Raw genomic sequence first — 18,781 nt, 5'->3', positions numbered from 1 at the left:
GCTCTTGGTGGTACTAAGAGGTTGCATGGGGAGTTATGTGTCTGGCAGTGCTAGCGAGAAAATGTGTTTACAATAATCATTCCCTACAGAGCACAAGGCCATGGAGATTTTAACTCCATTTTCAGATTAACCCATACCACACTTTTCCTTTTCCAGGGCAGATCAAGTTTTCTCAACCTTGGCACTGTGGACATTTTGGGGTGGGTTGTTTGGGAACAGGGAGGCTGGGCTGTGCATTGAGGATGTTAGGAGCATCCGCAACCTCTTCCCACTAGAGGCCAGTAGTGGCATTCGTTCCCCCAACTGCAAAAACGCAAATGAGCAGACATTTCCAAGTGTCCTCTGAGGGGTGACCGTGTCCCTGCTGAGACCCAGTGGTCTGGATGTCGCCCGTGACCCAGGCCACTGAAGTTACTGGTGTGTTGAGAGGACCCTGACAAAATCGCGAACCTCAAGAAACTGCACAGTCTCATGCATTACCTTAAGTCAGGGTCTGCTGGAGAATTTACTTCCCCTTCCTGGGGACATTTGACAGTGACAATGTCAATGAACCATGTGATCCCCAAAGTATCAACTGCTATGTTATGGTTACACAGCTGGATAGACGCAGGTGCTGAGAGAATCGGGAATCTTGGATTACAACCTAAAGCAGAGTTATGAACCCTGAAACAGATTATGAAAAAGCAATAGATGAAGTGATAAAGAGTTTGTAAGAGGCGGGGAAGATAAAGTGAGAAGGCCCATTCAATAGTGCATGGAATTTCTGTAAACTAAAAATAGCCGGTGAGAAGGCAATCATGGAAGTGCGCTTAAGTTTTTCCAGCATTCCTGAAAGACATGAATCCTCAAGTTGAGAAAGGATAGGAAGTCTCCACTAGGCTAAATTAATGTAGACTCATACATAGACACATAAGCAAATGCAGGGACTTTCAGGTACAAAGAGAAGTTGTTGGAGGAAACCAGAGGAGAAAAACCAGCAAATGAATGATAGAGGATGTACAACTAGACTGACAGACCACAGACTTTCAACCAACAGCAAAGTGAGAGAAAACAAAAACAGAAATGTCTTCAAAGACATGAACTTAATGCTCAAGTGCTGAGTCCGAGTCCATTAGTTACTAAGCCACTGCTCAAGCATGAGGACAAAATGAAGGCCGCTCCAGATGAAGGGCTTTCCAAAGGAGCCAATTTGGGAAGGAATGCAATTGGACCCAAAATGGAGCCAGATCAAGAAGAAATGATGAACAAATGAAATGATGAGCCTGCTGCTAAGGTAAACCAGCCCGGATTGAAATTTTAAATGGCTATCTATGAGTTGCATATAAAAGCTTAAGATGGGAGAGGGCTGATAAGTGCTAACGGTCTCTAGAGTCTGTTCTGAGTCGTTCATTAACTTTAGCTTTTCAGTAAATGTATGGGAAAGTGTAAGCGTAACTTCTAAACAGAAAGAGAAAGAAATTAAAGTGAAAGAAATGCAAAGGAAGAAAGGAAAGTACAATTTTTACTGTCAACATGATTATCCAGGAAAAGACTAAATAGTCACGACTCCATGTTTAAGAATTTTCTAGAAAAGGAGCGCCACAGAGAGAAAACAGTGTTGTGATTCCCGTGGTGAGAGTGAGTGGAGCGTGACCACAGGGAGGCACTAGGGAATTTAGGGGGTGATAAGCAGGTTCTGTAGCAGGGGTGTGGTCACGGTCCCACCATTACAAAATTTACTAAAACTCTTCAGACCTTATACCCGAAATTACTTAAATTGTTTAATTTACAAATTATACTTCAATAATTACAAAGAAAACTCTATCCATTCCGATACATCAGTGACAGTCTTACTCTTTCAGCTCTGGGGATGGAGCCTGTGGTCTCACACATGCTAGGCAAGCACTCCACCGCTGAGGTAGATCCCTAGCCCCAGAGAAGCTTTTGGAAAATAAATATGACTTTAAGTGGGAGTAAATCTTCTTTGTTGAAATTCTCACAAGACAGTAAGTAAAGGTATAGGCTATGTACATCACTGAAACGGGCCTGTGTTCTAAGTTTAGTGAGTCCCCTCCATCTACTCCAGTTCCAACCAAAAGTCCACAAGAGTTTCATGCTCATTTAGGGACCATTAGTTGCTCTGATAAATGGAGAAACAGCCGTGACTTCCCACAGTAGTGTTATTTCTGACTCCTGTTGTGTCCAAAGTGAGGTCCCTTCTGGCTGTGGCTCAGTGTCCTTCAATCTTGTAGCCACAAGTCCTTAGCAGGGAGGTGGCCAGGGCTCCGTGCTTATCTGCACCTGTCTGGAAGCCCAAGGAGTTTGGCGTCTTTTCATGGGGTTTATGGGCTGGCTGGAGGGGGGATGCAGCCATTCCTGCTCACATAACGAGGACTAATAGCAGCCAGATAGCTGGGCTATTGACTCCAACTGTGTGTTCAGGAGCAAGGAAACAGGATTATGGGGAACACAGACTTGTGGTCACTGCAGTTTCTCATGAAGCTTGATGGGCAGATCTTATCTCACTTAGAAGTGTAAAACAGCACCAATGGACAAGCCAGGTGGTCATGCAAAAAGTATGAGAGGACTTTGATTATATCAAGCTTTCTGTAAAGCTGTGGTTACTCAGATACTTTGTACTATTGTCAGGAAGAGACACGTCTATAGCGGCATACTTTTAGATGTTCAAGGAGAAATGAATAAGTAACTTATTTTTCATCCTTAAAGGGAAAGATTTCCTGTCCCATGCTACAAGGGTGAACCTCAAGCCCGTCAGGCTAAGGGAAATAAACCAGTCACAAAATCACATGTATTGTGTGATTCCACTTGTGTGAAGTACCTAGAATGATCAAAGTCAGAACCAGCAAGTAGCATGGAGGTTGTCAGGGGCTGGTAGCAGGGGGATGGGGAGTTTTAATGGATAATAGACTCATTTTTGTGACACTAGAACATTCCGGAGACTAGTCACACAGCAGTGTGACTCTGTAGAACTCTATACTTGAAATGGTTAAGATTGTTTCTTAAACCTTACCAAATAATATATTTTGAGTATGTGCAATGTCCTCCCTATCAATTAAATCTCAATAAAGCTGTTTTATTGCAAAGAGATTCACAAAGAGGACGATGGAATAGAGTTCCTGGAAACAGATTTACCAACATGGGACAGCTTGGCCTATGACCCACGTGGCATTGAAATGTGGAAAAAGAATAGCACTTTGTTTTGTTTTGTTTTGTGGCAGGGTCTCCCTTTGTAGTTCAGGCTGGCCCTGAACTCACTATGTAGTCCAGGCTGGCCTCGAACTCTCGGTGATCCTCCTGCCTCAGCCTCCTGAGTGCTGGGATTACAGGCGTGCACCTCAAGGCCCGGCCAGGAATAGAACTTTTAAACAGCTAGGCCAAGTGATTATCCATAGGAAAAGATAAATTTAGCCCCATAGCTTAAACCACACAGAATAAAATAAGCTCCCTGATGATACTTTTAGAAGGAAATATATAAGACCATCTCTACAACATCTGGGTAAGGACGGTCTTCTTCAGACACACATGCACACACACACACACACACACACACACACATGCCCACATGGAAAAATGGTATCCAGAACATCATGATATTTTACCAATGACTAGAAAGAAAACATTTACTAGAAAACTGGGTAGAAGTGTATGAGCTTGTGAGTCCTAGAGATAAAATCTGTATCACATAACAGAGGTTGAGCAGGAATACCCTGTTTCCCTAATTTATATGATGTACGCTCTAATGACCTGGGGAGCCCCAAAATCCTGCTGTCTGTGCCCCATCCCAGGCAGTGTCATTTTATTTGCCTGTGCAGACTTTTTCAACCTGTGTGCTGTCAACGTGTCAGGCTGTAAAGGTCTACGTATTGGAGGATGTTTAGCTGCCTTCTGATTCCTGTCCACTAGATGTCCTTCATAAATGATTCCCAAGTTGTCTCACCATTTACAAGGTATGAAAAAAAGCCCCTGGTGTATTTCTAGTGCTAATTTCATCTTTAAGAAGCTGTGGAGCAGGGAGTAAGCTCCTCTCCGAGACTTTATTTTGACTTTGACAGTGAAATCAGTCATTGGATTCTTGGAACAACTGAGAATACTGAGATAGAAGACCGTGGGCTTTAGTCTTAGACCATATATAGTATCAGGGAAATAGATTTCAAAATTAACTGAGACCAGAGAGGGTTCTTTTCGTGGCCCAGGACACTGCAAGGGTCTTTGCAACCAGGGTGATAGAACACCCTCAAAATGGAGCTGTGCCGCCCTCATCAGTGAGAGCCATGGGGAAGAGTGCGGGTGGAGTCAGAAGCAGTCAAGGGGATGCTAGTGGCTGTGCAGGAAAGCTGAAGTGGGCAAGGCTGTGGAAAGAGATGGAAAGGGCCACAGAGCCAAGGATGAACCTGAGCGCTTAGCAGAGCCCGTGGGACAGAAGTTGGAAGGCCGTAAGCTGCTCTGTGCAAAAGCTGCTAAGGACAACTCAGAATGATATTTTCAGTTAGTTCGGAACAAATGACAAGACTGCATTGGGCCTGTTACTAGAGTCCTACAGCACTACAGGAAGAGACTACAAACAGAGAGACCAGAGGGAGAGAGAATGCTCATTGGAAATGTGTGAAACAAACCTGCTGAAGAGGGAATGAGCTGGGACAGCAGCAGCACACAAATATCATCAAGGAAGCTTTAGCGGTGCCAGTGCAGCATGTAGCCCCAGAACTTGGGAGGCTGAGGCAGGGTGACTGAGAGTTTTGGGCCAGTCCGAGCTCCATGCTGACATGAAGGCCAGTAGCAAGAGCCTGTGTGAAAAAATAGAGGAGAGGAGAAGAGAGTGGCGGGAGGGGGCAGGATGAGAAGGGGGAGGGGAGGGGAGGGGAAGACAAGGCTACCGCAGAAGGCCCACCCTCATTACACTCTTAGGGGTGGGGCTGGAAAGTTCCACTTAATTGTCCACTTCCCTGGATGAAGAGACTCCTGGACTGGTGATTGGATCACGGGGGCCCCACACCATGCACAGATGACTCCACGGATGTTCACAGCTACACGTGCTGTTAGGAAGTCGGCCCAGTGGGCAGCGGGTCCCTGGGAGCGTCCCTTTGGAGGGGACATCTCTCACTGGTGCTCTTCCCTGTGCTCTGCTTCCTGGCCACCATGAAGTGAGCAGCTTGGTTCTCCCACACCTTCGGCCCTGATGTCTCCATCTTAGAGACAGTAGATCCTGGACTGAAACCTCTGAAACCGTGAGCCAAATTAGACCTCTCCTCCTCTGAGTTGTGGACGTGGGTATTATGTTTTGGAAAGCGGACCCAACCTCGTCCGAAAGTCAATAGAAAACAGTGGAAGTTTTTCCTCTAAGATCCAGGATTAGGCAGGGAGGCCCATTCTCGCCACATGATTTCTACAAGTGGAATCCTTGCCAGCCAGAGCAGCATGCATTGGGATAGTGCCTTTGAATTGGCTCCCACAGTTTCATACTGGAGACTGTACACAGTGGTACTGAGCACACAAAGTGATCAGGAGGAGACAGAAGGGACAGCACGAGTGTGCCTTTTCCAAGATAACCTCGAAGCATGGCTTACACGCTGTGTGGTTACAAGGGAGGGTTACATGCTCAGTTAGGATCTCCATACAAATCAAACCCTGGCCCTCAGACAAGGCTGGCTTAGCCGCAACTGTTCTGGGGTGGAAAAGGGCTATTCAAAGGCCATACCCCTTGAGGATGCAAAGGAAATTTTAAGCTAGTCCAGAATTACCCAATCAGTACTGATATAGATGCCAACAAGTATGCAAACATTAACAAACTCTCAGTTTCCAAATTTGGAGGAAAAACCTTAATGACATCATGCATTGACAGAGTATCAAAGCTCTTCTAAATGAATGATATTAGAAAAATTAAAGCTTCCAAAATTGTACATTGCCGGATTACTCATAGAAGTAAAAAATGCATGGATGACACATTCTGGTTTCTCTTCAGATTCATTACAGGACCTACATTCTTTGAAAACTAACATTCTTTTGGAACAAACTAAGGAAATACCATCTTGGAACAACAAGTGAACATTGTCACTCTGCCGTGACTAGGTCTGGTAGAAACTACTACCCCAGGTATCGGAACTTGGAGAGGCCCTGAACTGGAAGCAGCTGTGAATGAAGTTTGGCTGGTGCTCTCTCTCCTTCCTCTAGCAGCCTCTACATGCTGAGGTGCGAAAGCACCCAGGTTGGTCCTGTGAACCTGGGCCAACAAGGCCAGGACTTTATCCTACTGGTTTCAGCATGGGCTCTGGGTCCCACAGGAACTCATATTGCACAGGATCACTGTTGGCCACCTGCTGGTACTCCAGGCACTTTTGCTGCACAACGTCTTGGGTGAGGAGCTCCCTGGGCTCCCCATAAAGAACATGCTGCTGCCCAGCATACAGCTCTGTCAGATCCAGTGCTCCCCAGACCAGACCTCTTCTTCAGTGGCACGCTTGCCTTCAGGATGATCACACCCAGGACAGGTAGCCAGAGGCCAGACTTGCAGGCACACACACGAAAACTGCATATGGATGTTCACAGCAGCTCTCTGGGTAAAGACCAAATCATGGGAGAAAACCAGTTGTCCTTATCTGTGGGAGTGGATAAAAGATCATTAGTCAGAAGCTTATGGTGCATATCTGTAATCCCTGCTACACAGTAGGATGGATGGCAACTTCAAGGCCCGACAGGGTAACTTAGGGAGTCCCTGTGTCAAAATGAAAAACTAAATAAACGGGGCCAGGTAGCAACTCGCTGGCAGAGTGTCACTGGGTTTGTTCCCCAGTACCACTAAGACAAAACAGAAAAGCTCTGTTTTCTATAAGACATACCAAGCCGTAAGCGAAAACAACACAAAGGTGGTACAGGCAACAATCTGAGTTCATCTCCAGGTCATTATGCTGAGTGACACAAAGCAAATCATAAAAATCAATATATATCTCTTAAGTGTGTAATATTCTCTAACGGACAAAATTAAGAATTTGTATGTTTTCCACAGCCTTCGCATTTCAATTTTGATGCATCTGAAACATTAGCTTGTTTTTTGGGATATTTGCATGTTTTCATAATTTAGATTGACTTATGAGTTATACAACTTCTACTTCTGATGAAGATCGGCTGGAAGCACCGGGCCGCCTGAGGACACTAACTATCATACATGTGCACTGGCAGCCATTCTGTGCTAACGGACAGCAAAGAGTCTACGCCGCTCTCTTCTCGAAGTTCTACTTCGAAACTCATGATCTCTGCATTTGATGTTGAAGGAGAGCAAAGCATGGAAGGTGCTACAGTGAGTATCAAGAATCTGGCCTGGAATGAGTGCTATTATTTGAGTCATGCACAAATGGCAAGGCCTAGTCATGTGGTTATTTCTAACTACAAGAACACTTTTATCTCTCCCTAGGCCCAGGAAGGAGAAAAAGCCCAGATACGGAGGAGCACTTGACCTCATGGTATGGACTTTCTCCTTAAATCTCTGTACACATCTCCCCTCACTTCTTGGAAGGGATTCATTCCTCCTTGTGCAATGGCTGGCAAATAGGAATGTCCTGGGATTTGGATGCCTGGGGGACATGTGCGGCTGAGGAAAGCCTGTTGGGCCTTTGGTCCTTTCGGGCAGCCCTGTCTTGGCAGAAGGTCCTTCTCAACTCCTGTCCCCACCCTGAGCAGGCCCCTTTTTCACACTTGAGGGACCCGCCCCGCAGGTTGGTGCCTTGTCCTCCCCGTGTGGCCTCCTTCCTGTAAGAGTAGTTCAAGACCCAAGTGGAAGGGGTCATTTGCCCAAGTTCAAGAGCATCTGGCTGAGTGTGCTGGTGTTCAGTGGCCTTTCTCAAGGAAACCACATGCAGTTGGGGGCTCCTCCTGCTCATCCTCCCATTGATCCAGGGCCACTGTTTTTGTTTTTTGGTACCTGGGATTGAACTCAGGACCTGGTGCTTGCAAGGCAGGGGGCGGCACCCCTGAGCTAAATCCCCAGCAGGGCCATGGTTTTGTTAAGACTGTCCTTCCTTGTCTCCACATGAGGTGGGTTAGGGCCTGCTTTGGAGGGTCGAAAAATAAAGGGAGAGGAAACTGGTCAGAATCAGTCACATGGATCTTGATAACCCATGGGTGAATATGCTGTACCCGGATGATGGCAGAGAGACAGGGCACACAGTGAGTGCCAGGGCCAACCTGGATGACGGGCGTCATTGTGCTGATGAGCTGGCAGCACAGGACTGGATGGATGGGGGAGGGGTGGAGTGTGGTGACCATGGAAACTGCCGCAGAAAGGCTTGGAGCTGAGAGGCAGGCCCATCCTGTGCATGTGAGCTCCTGGTTCCTGGACCAAGACGCCAGCGAGAGGAGCCTGTGAGGACCCTGCGAGCAGCCCTGCCTGTCAGCCCTGGTGGCCCAGGGAGCAGGCCATCATCTCGTCCTGTCACCGGGTCCCGCAAGACAGCACGCTGGTGAGTGGATGCTCTGTCCTTCATGTTTATGGACTCTTCACTGTGGGAAATGGCCCGAAGCATCAAATGTGCCTTTCTAACCAGTTCTCAGTGTACAGCTCAGTGACACCTAGTGTGTTGCCATGCAGACGGGACTGTCATCACCATCCATGTCCAGACTCTCTCACTGTCCCCATGGGAAACACGGTGGCCATGAACTGCCACCTCCCCCTCCTCCCTGTCCTCAGGCCCTGGGCACCATCTTCTCCTGTCTGTCTCTGGAGTTACCTCTCCAGGGACCCCAGAAGGGGAGTCATCCAGGACCGGACCTTTGCTGCCTCGCTTCTTTCACTGAATGGAATGTCCTCTTCATTAGCCGTGGCCTGGGACCAAGAGGATGTTGACCCCACCTGTGTCCCCATCCGCTGTCCCACATCCCAGAGGTGATGTTTGTTGTCTGCACATATAGACCCTTTGTCTCTTCTGTGCTTTTACAGACACCTGTGCCATGTATCCTTTCCTTAGTTTGCACAGAAGTGGAGCCATTTCCACGCAGTCTTCTGCAGCTGAGATTTTTACGTAGCAAAGGGTTTGGAACAGCTTTCCTGGAAATATATACCCTCCCACCCTTCCCTCTGCCCCTCTCTGCCTCTGTCAGCCTCTGTGTGTGCCTTTCTCTCCACCTGTCCTTTGTCTCTCTCTCTCTCTCTCTGGCTCGGTCCATCCTCCCAATTTCTGTCTTTCAGGTTCTGTGCGTGCCTTTGTCTCTGTCTCCCTGGGTCTCTCTCAGTCTCTGAGTCTGTCTCTGTGTCTCTGTCTTTCTCGGCCTCCTCCATGGAAACCTTACTCGTGAGCATAAATAAATGGTGCACAAAGACACACTGTGAATGGGACAAGGCCTCGTCACCCCAGACCCCCCTGCCCCTCACAGAGACCCCTTCAGGTTGCCAGGGGCTGTCCTTCCAGATCTTTCCATGCATCTGCCCAAGCCTGCAAACAGCCATGGAGATTCTTGTCTGTTTACCCAGGGAGGCCATCAAGTGCATGATGTGTTGTCACTCCCTAAGCCCTGGAGTAATGGATCTTTCTTCCTCACCGTGAGCAAGTGTGCCCACAGCCTCAAGGGCAGTGCCTAATGTGATCGCTACAGAAATGCTCACAGTCACTTAAACCCACTCAGGGTGCCAGGGTACCACTTACACTGTCCCTTCCTTATAACTTATTCAGGATGAGCTGGCTGATAAGAGGACTGCCTGGGATATGCACCTGCCCAGACGGCTTGGCCATCAGCTTGGCTCCTGCTGTCACCTGCAGCAGCCCTGGCCCTGCCCTCCACTTACAGCCATGCCCCTCCCATGACCCACTCCTGCCCCCTCAGTGCTCTCTAGGGCAGGCTTCTGTGGCTGCTCCTGCCTCTTCCTTTCTTCACTGCCCCACCCTAGGAGCCACCCAGCATTCAGGGCAAGTCTCCACACGCAGTGACCTCCCCTCCTCCCATTTCTAGGCCTCAGACTCCTCCTTAGGGTGAAATTAGGACAATTTTTCCTCAAAGATTATCTGTCCCCCACCCCCGCCCCATGTGGCATCCTCGCTGCATCTTCTCTCCTGCAGGCTGTGTGTGCAGCTGCCTCTCAGGCCGGTTTCGCCCATCTGCATTTGTCACTTACGTGTCTCCATTTCCTTCCAGCATGAATCTTCCTTGAGGCGGGCCACGCAAGCTACTCTTCTTCCCAATGCCCAGGAAGGTTTGTGCACATCATAGCAGCGCTGCACATAGCTTCCTCTACAGGTCCTGTCCCCATCTTCTGAGGACACCGCCACATTGGATTCAGGCCCCCTCTACACCTCCCTTGAGCTCGAGGACCTCTGTAAAGACCCTGGCTCTATGTTCAGTCTTATTCTAAAGGTCTGGGGCTGTGACCTTGATGTGTCTCTTTGGGGGACACAATGCAAGCCACGGGCTGAGATAAAAGGTTGCATGGGAAATGCAGACAGGAAGGACGGGTGTGGTGAGGAGGGACTCATCCCACCGTGAGATATAGGTGGTGCTTGAAGAAGCAGCCAAGGAAGGGAAGCAAGTGAGTATTCCCAGGAAGGAGGCAAGGAGCCACTCAGCAATCCCAGAGCTTTCTCAAAGAGGGGAGGATCAGGAGATGGAGGGAGGGGCGAGGCAGAGGAGGGAAAGGGGATGGAAAGGGAATGAAGAGGTGTGAGGTGCACGGACCATGTCTGCACAAGGAATGGAAAGCTCATGTACCGCAAACATGTACGGAAAGGGATGGGGATCAGGAGATCGGGGGTGGGGGGGTGGGAGGAGGGGAGGAAAAGAGGCTAGAGAAGAACTAAGGTGTACTGCGCACACGTACCAGCTCCCCACAGGGAATGGAAACACCGGATGGTATGAACATGCACTGATAAAATGATCAGGAGAACAGGGTTGGGCACAGAGTTGAGTGTGAAGACCCTGGAGGCAGTTTCCACTGTAGCCTTCTCCAGTGAGACTTTTCTGCTGTAAGACCGAGGGCCTTACAAAACGCTCTGAGGAGCTGACTGCAGTGAAGGACACCTGGGAACACACCAGACAAGTTGGAAAGTAGACCTTTATTAGTCTGGCCAGACGGCACTCCCAAAGCAAAGTAGCTTAGAGAGGCAACGGGCTCAGAGTCCGAGGCTGTTTTTATAGGGGGTTGAGGGGAAGTTATCATATAGAATTGAAAAGGGGACAAAGTTAGTGGTCGACTGTCACGTATTGATGGTCAGCAGACATTTGCAGCTTGTTCTATAGATTGTGGTGTCTGGAACATCAGTTCCAGGCAAACAAGGAGTTGAGTAGTTTACTTTGGGACTTTAGGTCTGTTACAGATTTTTATCTAGTGTCCCAAAACTAACAAGCCTCTTTATCCATTAACTCACATTTAATTGCAATGGGGCTGGAGACAAGGAACAAAGGTTATGCAGTCCCACACTGCCATGGAAAAATATACATGGCATGAAGTTTATCATCCCAGTCTTTTTGACATGTTGAGATCAGGAGCACTCAGTATATTTCATCATTCCCATCCGTTTCTAGAACTCTTTTATGGTCCACAACTGAAACTCCATCTCCACTTCCTCCCATTCACTCTCCTCCCAGCTCCTGGCATGCACATTCTACTTTCTGTTTCTAGGAAATCTGCCTCCTATAGGTGTCTTGTATAAGTGCAACCTGCAGTATTTGCCTTTTGATGGCTTACCTCACTCAGCACGATGTCTTCAGGGTTCATGCAGGTTGTAGCATTGGCAGAGTTTTCTCCCTTTGTGTGCTGTGTCGAGGCCACATGTGTTTATCTTCCCATCCATCAGTGGACATTTGGGTTGTTTCCCCTTTGAATGACTGTGCATAATGCCATGATCATCGCTATGGAAACATGTTCTCAAGACCCAGCCTTGACCTCTTTTTCGCGCATGCCCAGAAGTAGCATTGCTGACTCACATGTGGATTCCTAGGTCAAGTTTTCCAGGAATCACTGTACAATTCCCACAGCGGTGCACAAGGATGCCCGTGTCTCCACACCCTTGCTCAAATTTCTCTTTTCATCTTTTTGGATGAAAGAGTTGACCTTGAAGATGTTTTTATTCAAGCCAAGAGGAGGCAAGGAACCAAGGGTTCTACATGTTTCCATCTGCTTCTGTCACTCAGGCTTCATTTTCAGAGGACACAGAAAAGGTCATGGGTAGGCATTATTATAATTGATGGGAGTCATCTGCGTGTTGACACTCTTCTTTTGTGTCACTGCAGATGGGACCTAGGGCCTTGTGCGTGCTACACAAGTGCTGTACCCTGAGCGACACCTCCCGCCCTTGTTGGTTCTCTTGATGTGAATAAATCCCATCGTGTAGCAAGATGGGCAGGAAGCACTGTGTGTGAGGGCTCTGGAGTCTGCACTGCCATTTATGTCTATGTCGCTTATTGAACTTGCATATGTCCTGCATCTCTTTGTGCTCTTTCTCCTCAGCAGTAAGACGGGGATCACAATTTTACATCTGTTACTGGACTCTGAGGATTGAACGTACCCATATGCACACAGCACTGACACAAGGGCCTGTGTTATGCAAAACACAGGGTAAAGCTGTAGTGACTATTTTATGGGAGCCAAGGATTTTGTAGGCCTTGTTTACTACCTCAAATTTTACCTAACAATACTTCTCTTCCTGTAGGTGGTTCATCACTTTTCATTATTGGTTGGACATTTTCCTCTTCGTGAAGAATGATTCCTACTTCTGCAAAGGATAGTTATCATTCCATCTTTCTGTTGTGGACGGTGACCCTCCGCACCCCTAGGTAAATGTGTAGATAAGTTACATGTAGTTCTCTTACTTGGCCTTTGAGAAAAACATGTCCCTACACAGACATCACCAGATCCACCCCAAACTAGCACATTTTCCTGACAACTGCAGCATTCTCCTTGCTGATGCCCTCTCTCCATCAAAAGTGCCTGATCCTGTGGTCCATTCCCTCAGATCTCCTTTGGCAAGGAAGTGCTCTGGACAGTGAATTCTCAAACCTGGCCATCATTTCCACCCCTGTCTCACAAGGCAACTTTCACAGTAGCCAGCTGCCTTCCCCTTATGAGAAAGCACATCCCAAGGAAGCCTGGTGCTTACTGGGGCCTGGTTGGAGACAGCAGACTGCATGGGAAGGAGATGGACTTTGGAGGCCCCTAGAATGATTTGCATGGGCAGCGCCCACATCGCCCACATGCTTGGGCAGACATTACCACCACCTTTCTGGGAATCAACCCCAGGGGTGGCCCCCCAACTGCAATTTGTTATTACCCCTGACACTTCCATGCATTTGAATTGACAGGGGAGACAAATAACTGAGTTCCCAATCTAAATGTGAAGTGTATGCTTTGCTTCATACAAGATATTTGCTGCATATGAGGTGCATCAGGATGGTTTTAAGTTGCACCCACAAGAAGCCAATAGGTAGAGTTTGGAGCAAGCAATGGGTTAAAAAGGTAAATGGGCGTGGTGTGTGACACTTCCCATATAGATCCATAAGGTCAGGCTCAGGCCACCTTTCCTTATAAAGTATGTGTGCTTTTCATTACAAAGCATTACAGATAGGCTGAGGGTTTATCTCAGTGGCAGAGCACTTCCTACCATGAGTGAGGCCCTTGTTTCAATCCACACTACTGTAAGACGAACCAACCAGTAAGCAAATAGAGAAACAAATTGTGGAAATATATGTAGATAAGAATGAAAAGCTCCTCTCTACCAAACTGATTTCCTTAGAATGACTCCTTTTGTGTGCATCTTTTCAACTTTTAACAAATGTGTTCATATCTACTTGTGTATATAAAGAAAAGCAGATATGGTTTTCCTTTAACACAAATGCTCACACCATGCATTTTCTTATTCATTTTGGGTTTTACATTTTATTCATTTTGGATACTATTTTTTCTTCCTAGATTTCATATGGGTTAACTCGTTCTTCGTAATGGCCATGTACTATTGCACTATGATGTTGAAGATGCCATAATTTACTTGAACACCCCTCTATTTATCAACACTTTGGTTTCTTCCAATTTTCTCTATTGCAAAGGACCCTGAAATGAACATTGCTCCATATATTTGTACAAACTCTTATTTCAGTATGAATTCTCAAGATGGGAATTGATAGACAAGACATGAACATGTCTGCTTTTGAAAGATTCTGCCACACTGTCCTCCAAAATCACCTACCAACTCATTCGCCCACAGCTGTCATGGATTCCTAGGCTTTTTTCCCTCCTTCTTCCCTCCCCTCCCTCCTCTTCCCTCTCCTCTCCTCTCCTCTCTCCTCCCCTCTGCCACTCCCCTCCCTCCCTTCCCCTTGTTTCTCTGTTTTCTCTCTTCTCTCTCCCTCCATCCCTTCTTTCCTTCCTTCCTCTGTCTTTCCCTTTCTCAGTTGTACTTTCTTTTCTTTCTTTGAGACAAGGTATCTGTATGCACCTGAGACCAGCTATAAATCACTATGCAGCCTGAGCTCGCCTTGAACTCTAGATCCTCCTGCCTCAGCCTCCTCAGTGCTGGGATTACAGGTGTTCTGCCACACACAGCTGCTAGGCTTCTTTCTCTTGTCAAGTAAAATATTTAGGACAGCAGAACATATGCAGAACTTTCCTGTTTGTTTTGTTTTTTTTTTTTTGCTACCGGGGATCAAACTCAGGACCTTGAGCTTGCAAGTCAGGCGCTGGAACTACTGAGCTAAATCCCCGGCCCCTGAAGAACTTTTAAATACAAATTTCATACGTGGGCAACAGCATGTAAATATTTACCCCCCTCTCCCCATGACTCATGTTCTGTTTTCTCTCCCTTCCTTGGTGTTCCTGCTCTGGCTTCCTGCCTCTGCAACATCCTCTACAGTTTTCCTGGAATGAAGCAGCACATCTGTGCCCTGACTGCCTTCCTGTTTAGTTCCGTGGCCTGGGTGTTGGGTATCATCGTAGTGAGCAGCGTATCCTGGCGCATGTGGGAACTTAACAGCCAGGTTTCTCTTGTTGCCTTCATTGGCCTTTGGGATGCTCAGGATTCTCTCAGGCAAAACAACTCTGGCACAGTGGTTGATGTGCTAGTAGTGGCTAACATGTACAGGGGGTGGACCCAGGTAGTTGAGCTTGAGTTTGTGAAAGATCTAATGGTGTTGGTGAAGTTTGTACAGCCAGTGGCCCTGATTCTCAGCACAGTGGCCTTCCTGCTCAGCAGGCTGAAGCCCACCTACCCAGAATTCCTGCGACTCTATTACAGAAGCTTGGTCCTCCTTCTTTGCCTCAACTCTTGCTGTGTGGCTCTGGCTGTGAGCTGCAACTATGTCATGGACATTTCTGGCCAAAGCCCCTTGATTTCCCATTAGCGCTTACTGTGGGCAAAGAGGTTGTGACCAAGAAACACTTCTCCTATGTGTTCCCACTAGGCATCATCACTGCCACTCTGTCCCTCCTCAGTGGCATCCTGTGCTTTGGGGCCATGAGCTTCACAAAGCCCAAGTCAATGGCAGCGGCAGATGTGCCCTAAGGGAAGCTCAGAGCTGAGATGGGATGTGGGGGAAGGCCTGAGCACAGGGGGTGTGGGGAAATTGCCACCTCGCTGGCATACTGAGGCAACTCTGTCCTCGCTGCAAATAAAATCTCTGCCTCTGATTCTCAGCGTGTGTCTCAAGGTCCTGGCCTCCTCTGTGCTGTCGTCCATTTCTTCTTTGAAGGGTTTCATTTCTGGAAGTCTGCCGCCCAACACTTCCTGTTCACATGCTGCCAAAATCCACAGGCAGGGAAGTGTGCTGGCTGGTGTGTGCCAGCTCACATCAGTGACAGGGACCAACTCCAGGTTGGCTCCGAGTGTGGAAATAGGCTCCTGTGTGCACACAGAAAATACCCATTCTCAGAGCTTAGAGGTCTGCCAGATGCACCCATTGGTGAGTTTGTAACAGCAAATGAGAAATACCAACAGGCACCCGGGACGTGGAGGCAGAAAGCAAACTTTATTTACATCGATGGGCCTGGTTGGATAATTCCTCAGAGAACCAGGCCCTGTCTTTCTGTCTGTCTACAGTTTATATAGGATTTGCAAGCAGAAACTAGTACAGAAGCAGAGCAGGCAGTTGATTGGTTACATACATAAAATCATTCTTACTGATTGGTCTATAGCGAGGTCAAACTCAAGGTCAGAAACATATTTGGCGTATGCATCAGTTTAGGGTAGGGTCTGCCAAGGAGGAGCAGATAAGCAAGACACAACTTAGAGTGGGCCTCATAGAGAGTACATTACATTCCAGAATGCGTTCAAGCTTGGAGCAGAGATAGGGAGTTAAGCTCTTGGTGGTACTAAGAGGTTGCATGGGGAGTTATGTGTCTGGCAGTGCTAGCGAGAAAATGTGTTTACAATAATCATTCCCTACAGAGCACAAGGCCATGGAGATTTTAACTCCATTTTCAGATTAACCCATACCACACTTTTCCTTTTCCAGGGCAGATCAAGTTTTCTCAACCTTGGCACTGTGGACATTTTGGGGTGGGTTGTTTGGGAACAGGGAGGCTGGGCTGTGCATTGAGGATGTTAGGAGCATCCGCAACCTCTTCCCACTAGAGGCCAGTAGTGGCATTCGTTCCCCCAACTGCAAAAACGCAAATGAGCAGACATTTCCAAGTGTCCTCTGAGGGGTGACCGTGTCCCTGCTGAGACCCAGTGGTCTGGATGTCGCCCGTGACCCAGGCCACTGAAGTTACTGGTGTGTTGAGAGGACCCTGACAAAATCACGAACCTCAAGAAACTGCACAGTCTCATGCATTACCTTAAGTCAGGGTCTGCTGGAGAATTTACTTCCCCTTCCTGGGGACATTTGACAGTGACAATGTCCATGAACCATGTGATCCCCAAAGTATCAACTGCTATGTTATGGTTACACAGCTGGATAGATGCAGGTGCTGAGAGAATCGGGAATCTTGGATTACAACCTAAAGCAGAGTTATGAACCCTGAAACAGATTATGAAAAAGCAATAGATGAAGTGATAAAGAGTTTGTAAGAGGCGGGGAAGATAAAGTGAGAAGGCCCATTCAATAGTGCATGGAATTTCTGTACACTAAAAATAGCCGGTGAGAAGGCAATCATGCAAGTGCGCTTAAGTTTTTCCAGCATTCCTGAAAGACATGAATCCTCAAGTTGAGAAAGGATAGTGTGTCTCCACTAGGCTAAATAAAAATAGACTCATACATAGACACATAAGCAAACGCAGGGACTTTCAGGTACAAAGGGAAGTTGTTGGAGGAAACCAGAGGAGAAAAACCAGCAAATGAATGATAGAGGATGTACAACTAGACTGACAGACCACAGACTTTCAACCAACAGCAAAGTGAGAGAAAACAAAAACAGAAATGTCTTCAAAGACATGAACTTAATGCTCAAGTGCTGAGTCCGAGTCCATTAGTTACTAAGCCACTGCTCAAGCATGAGGACAAAATGAAGGCCGCTCCAGATGAAGGGCTTTCCAAAGGAGCCAATTTGGGAAGGAATGCAATTGGACCCAAAATGGAGCCAGATCAAGAAGAAATGATGAACAAATGAAATGATGAGCCTGCTGCTAAGGTAAACCAGCCCGGATTGAAATTTTAAATGGCTATCTATGAGTTGCATATAAAAGCTTAAGATGGGAGAGGGCTGATAAGTGCTAAGGTCTCTAGAGTCTGTTCTGAGTCGTTCATTAACTTTAGCTTTTCAGTAAATGTATGGGAAAGTGTAAGCGTAACTTCTAAACAGAAAGAGAAAGAAATTAAAGTGAAAGAAATGCAAAGGAAGAAAGGAAAGTACAATTTTTACTGTCAACATGATTATCCAGGAAAAGACTAAATAGTCACGACTCCATGTTTAAGAATTTTCTAGAAAAGGAGCGCCACAGAGAGAAAACAGTGTTGTGATTCCCGTGGTGAGAGTGAGTGGAGCGTGACCACAGGGAGGCACTAGGGAATTTAGGGGGTGATAAGCAGGTTCTGTAGCAGGGGTGTGGTCACGGTCCCACCATTACAAAATTTACTAAAACTCTTCAGACCTTATACCCGAAATTACTTAAATTGTTTAATTTACAAATTATACTTCAATAATTACAAAGAAAACTCTATCCATTCCGATACATCAGTGACAGTCTTACTCTTTCAGCTCTGGGGATGGAGCCTGTGGTCTCACACATGCTAGGCAAGCACTCCACCGCTGAGGTAGATCCCTAGCCCCAGAGAAGCTTTTGGAAAATAAATATGACTTTAAGTGGGAGTAAATCTTCTTTGTTGAAATTCTCACAAGACAGTAAGTAAAGGTATAGGCTATGTACATCACTGAAACGGGCCTGTGTTCTAAGTTTAGTGAGTCCCCTCCGTCTACTCCAGTTCCAACCAAAAGTCCACAAGAGTTTCATGCTCATTTAGGGACCATTAGTTGCTCTGATAAATGGAGAAACAGCCATGACTTCCCACAGTAGTGTTATTTCTGACTCCTGTTGTGTCCAAAGTGAGGTCCCTTCTGGCTGTGGCTCAGTGTCCTTCAATCTTGTAGCCACAAGTCCTTAGCAGGGAGGTGGCCAGGGCTCCATGCTTATCTGCACCTGTCTGGAAGCCCAAGGCGTTTGGCGTCTTTTCATGGGGGTTTATGGGCTGGCTGGAGGGGGGATGCAGCCATTCCTGCTCACATAACGAGGACTAATAGCAGCCAGATAGCTGGGCTATTGACTCCAACTGTGTGTTCAGGAGCAAGGAAACAGGATTATGGGGAACACAGACTTGTGGTCACTGCAGTTTCTCATGAAGCTTGATGGGCAGATCTTATCTCACTTAGAAGTGTAAAACA

General features: G+C 47.2%; 1 pseudogene across 1 annotated transcript; it reads left to right on the top strand.

Moving 5' to 3' along the window:
• Positions 1-7,738: 7,738 nt before the first annotated feature.
• On the top strand, positions 7,739-18,637 carry LOC147828124 (uncharacterized; annotated as a pseudogene). Its single transcript, XR_015451237.1, has 4 exons — positions 7,739-8,450; positions 12,425-12,532; positions 12,627-12,750; positions 14,820-18,637. The product of XR_015451237.1 is annotated as an uncharacterized LOC147828124 (transcript).
• Positions 18,638-18,781: the final 144 nt, after the last annotated feature.

This window comes from Heterocephalus glaber, unplaced genomic scaffold (genome assembly GCF_053883595.1).
Source record: "Heterocephalus glaber isolate CG9 unplaced genomic scaffold, H.glaber_assembly_v1.0 deba00001282, whole genome shotgun sequence".
Taxonomy (NCBI): Eukaryota; Metazoa; Chordata; class Mammalia; order Rodentia; family Bathyergidae; genus Heterocephalus; species Heterocephalus glaber.
This window is presented reverse-complemented; position numbering and strand designations above follow the sequence as displayed.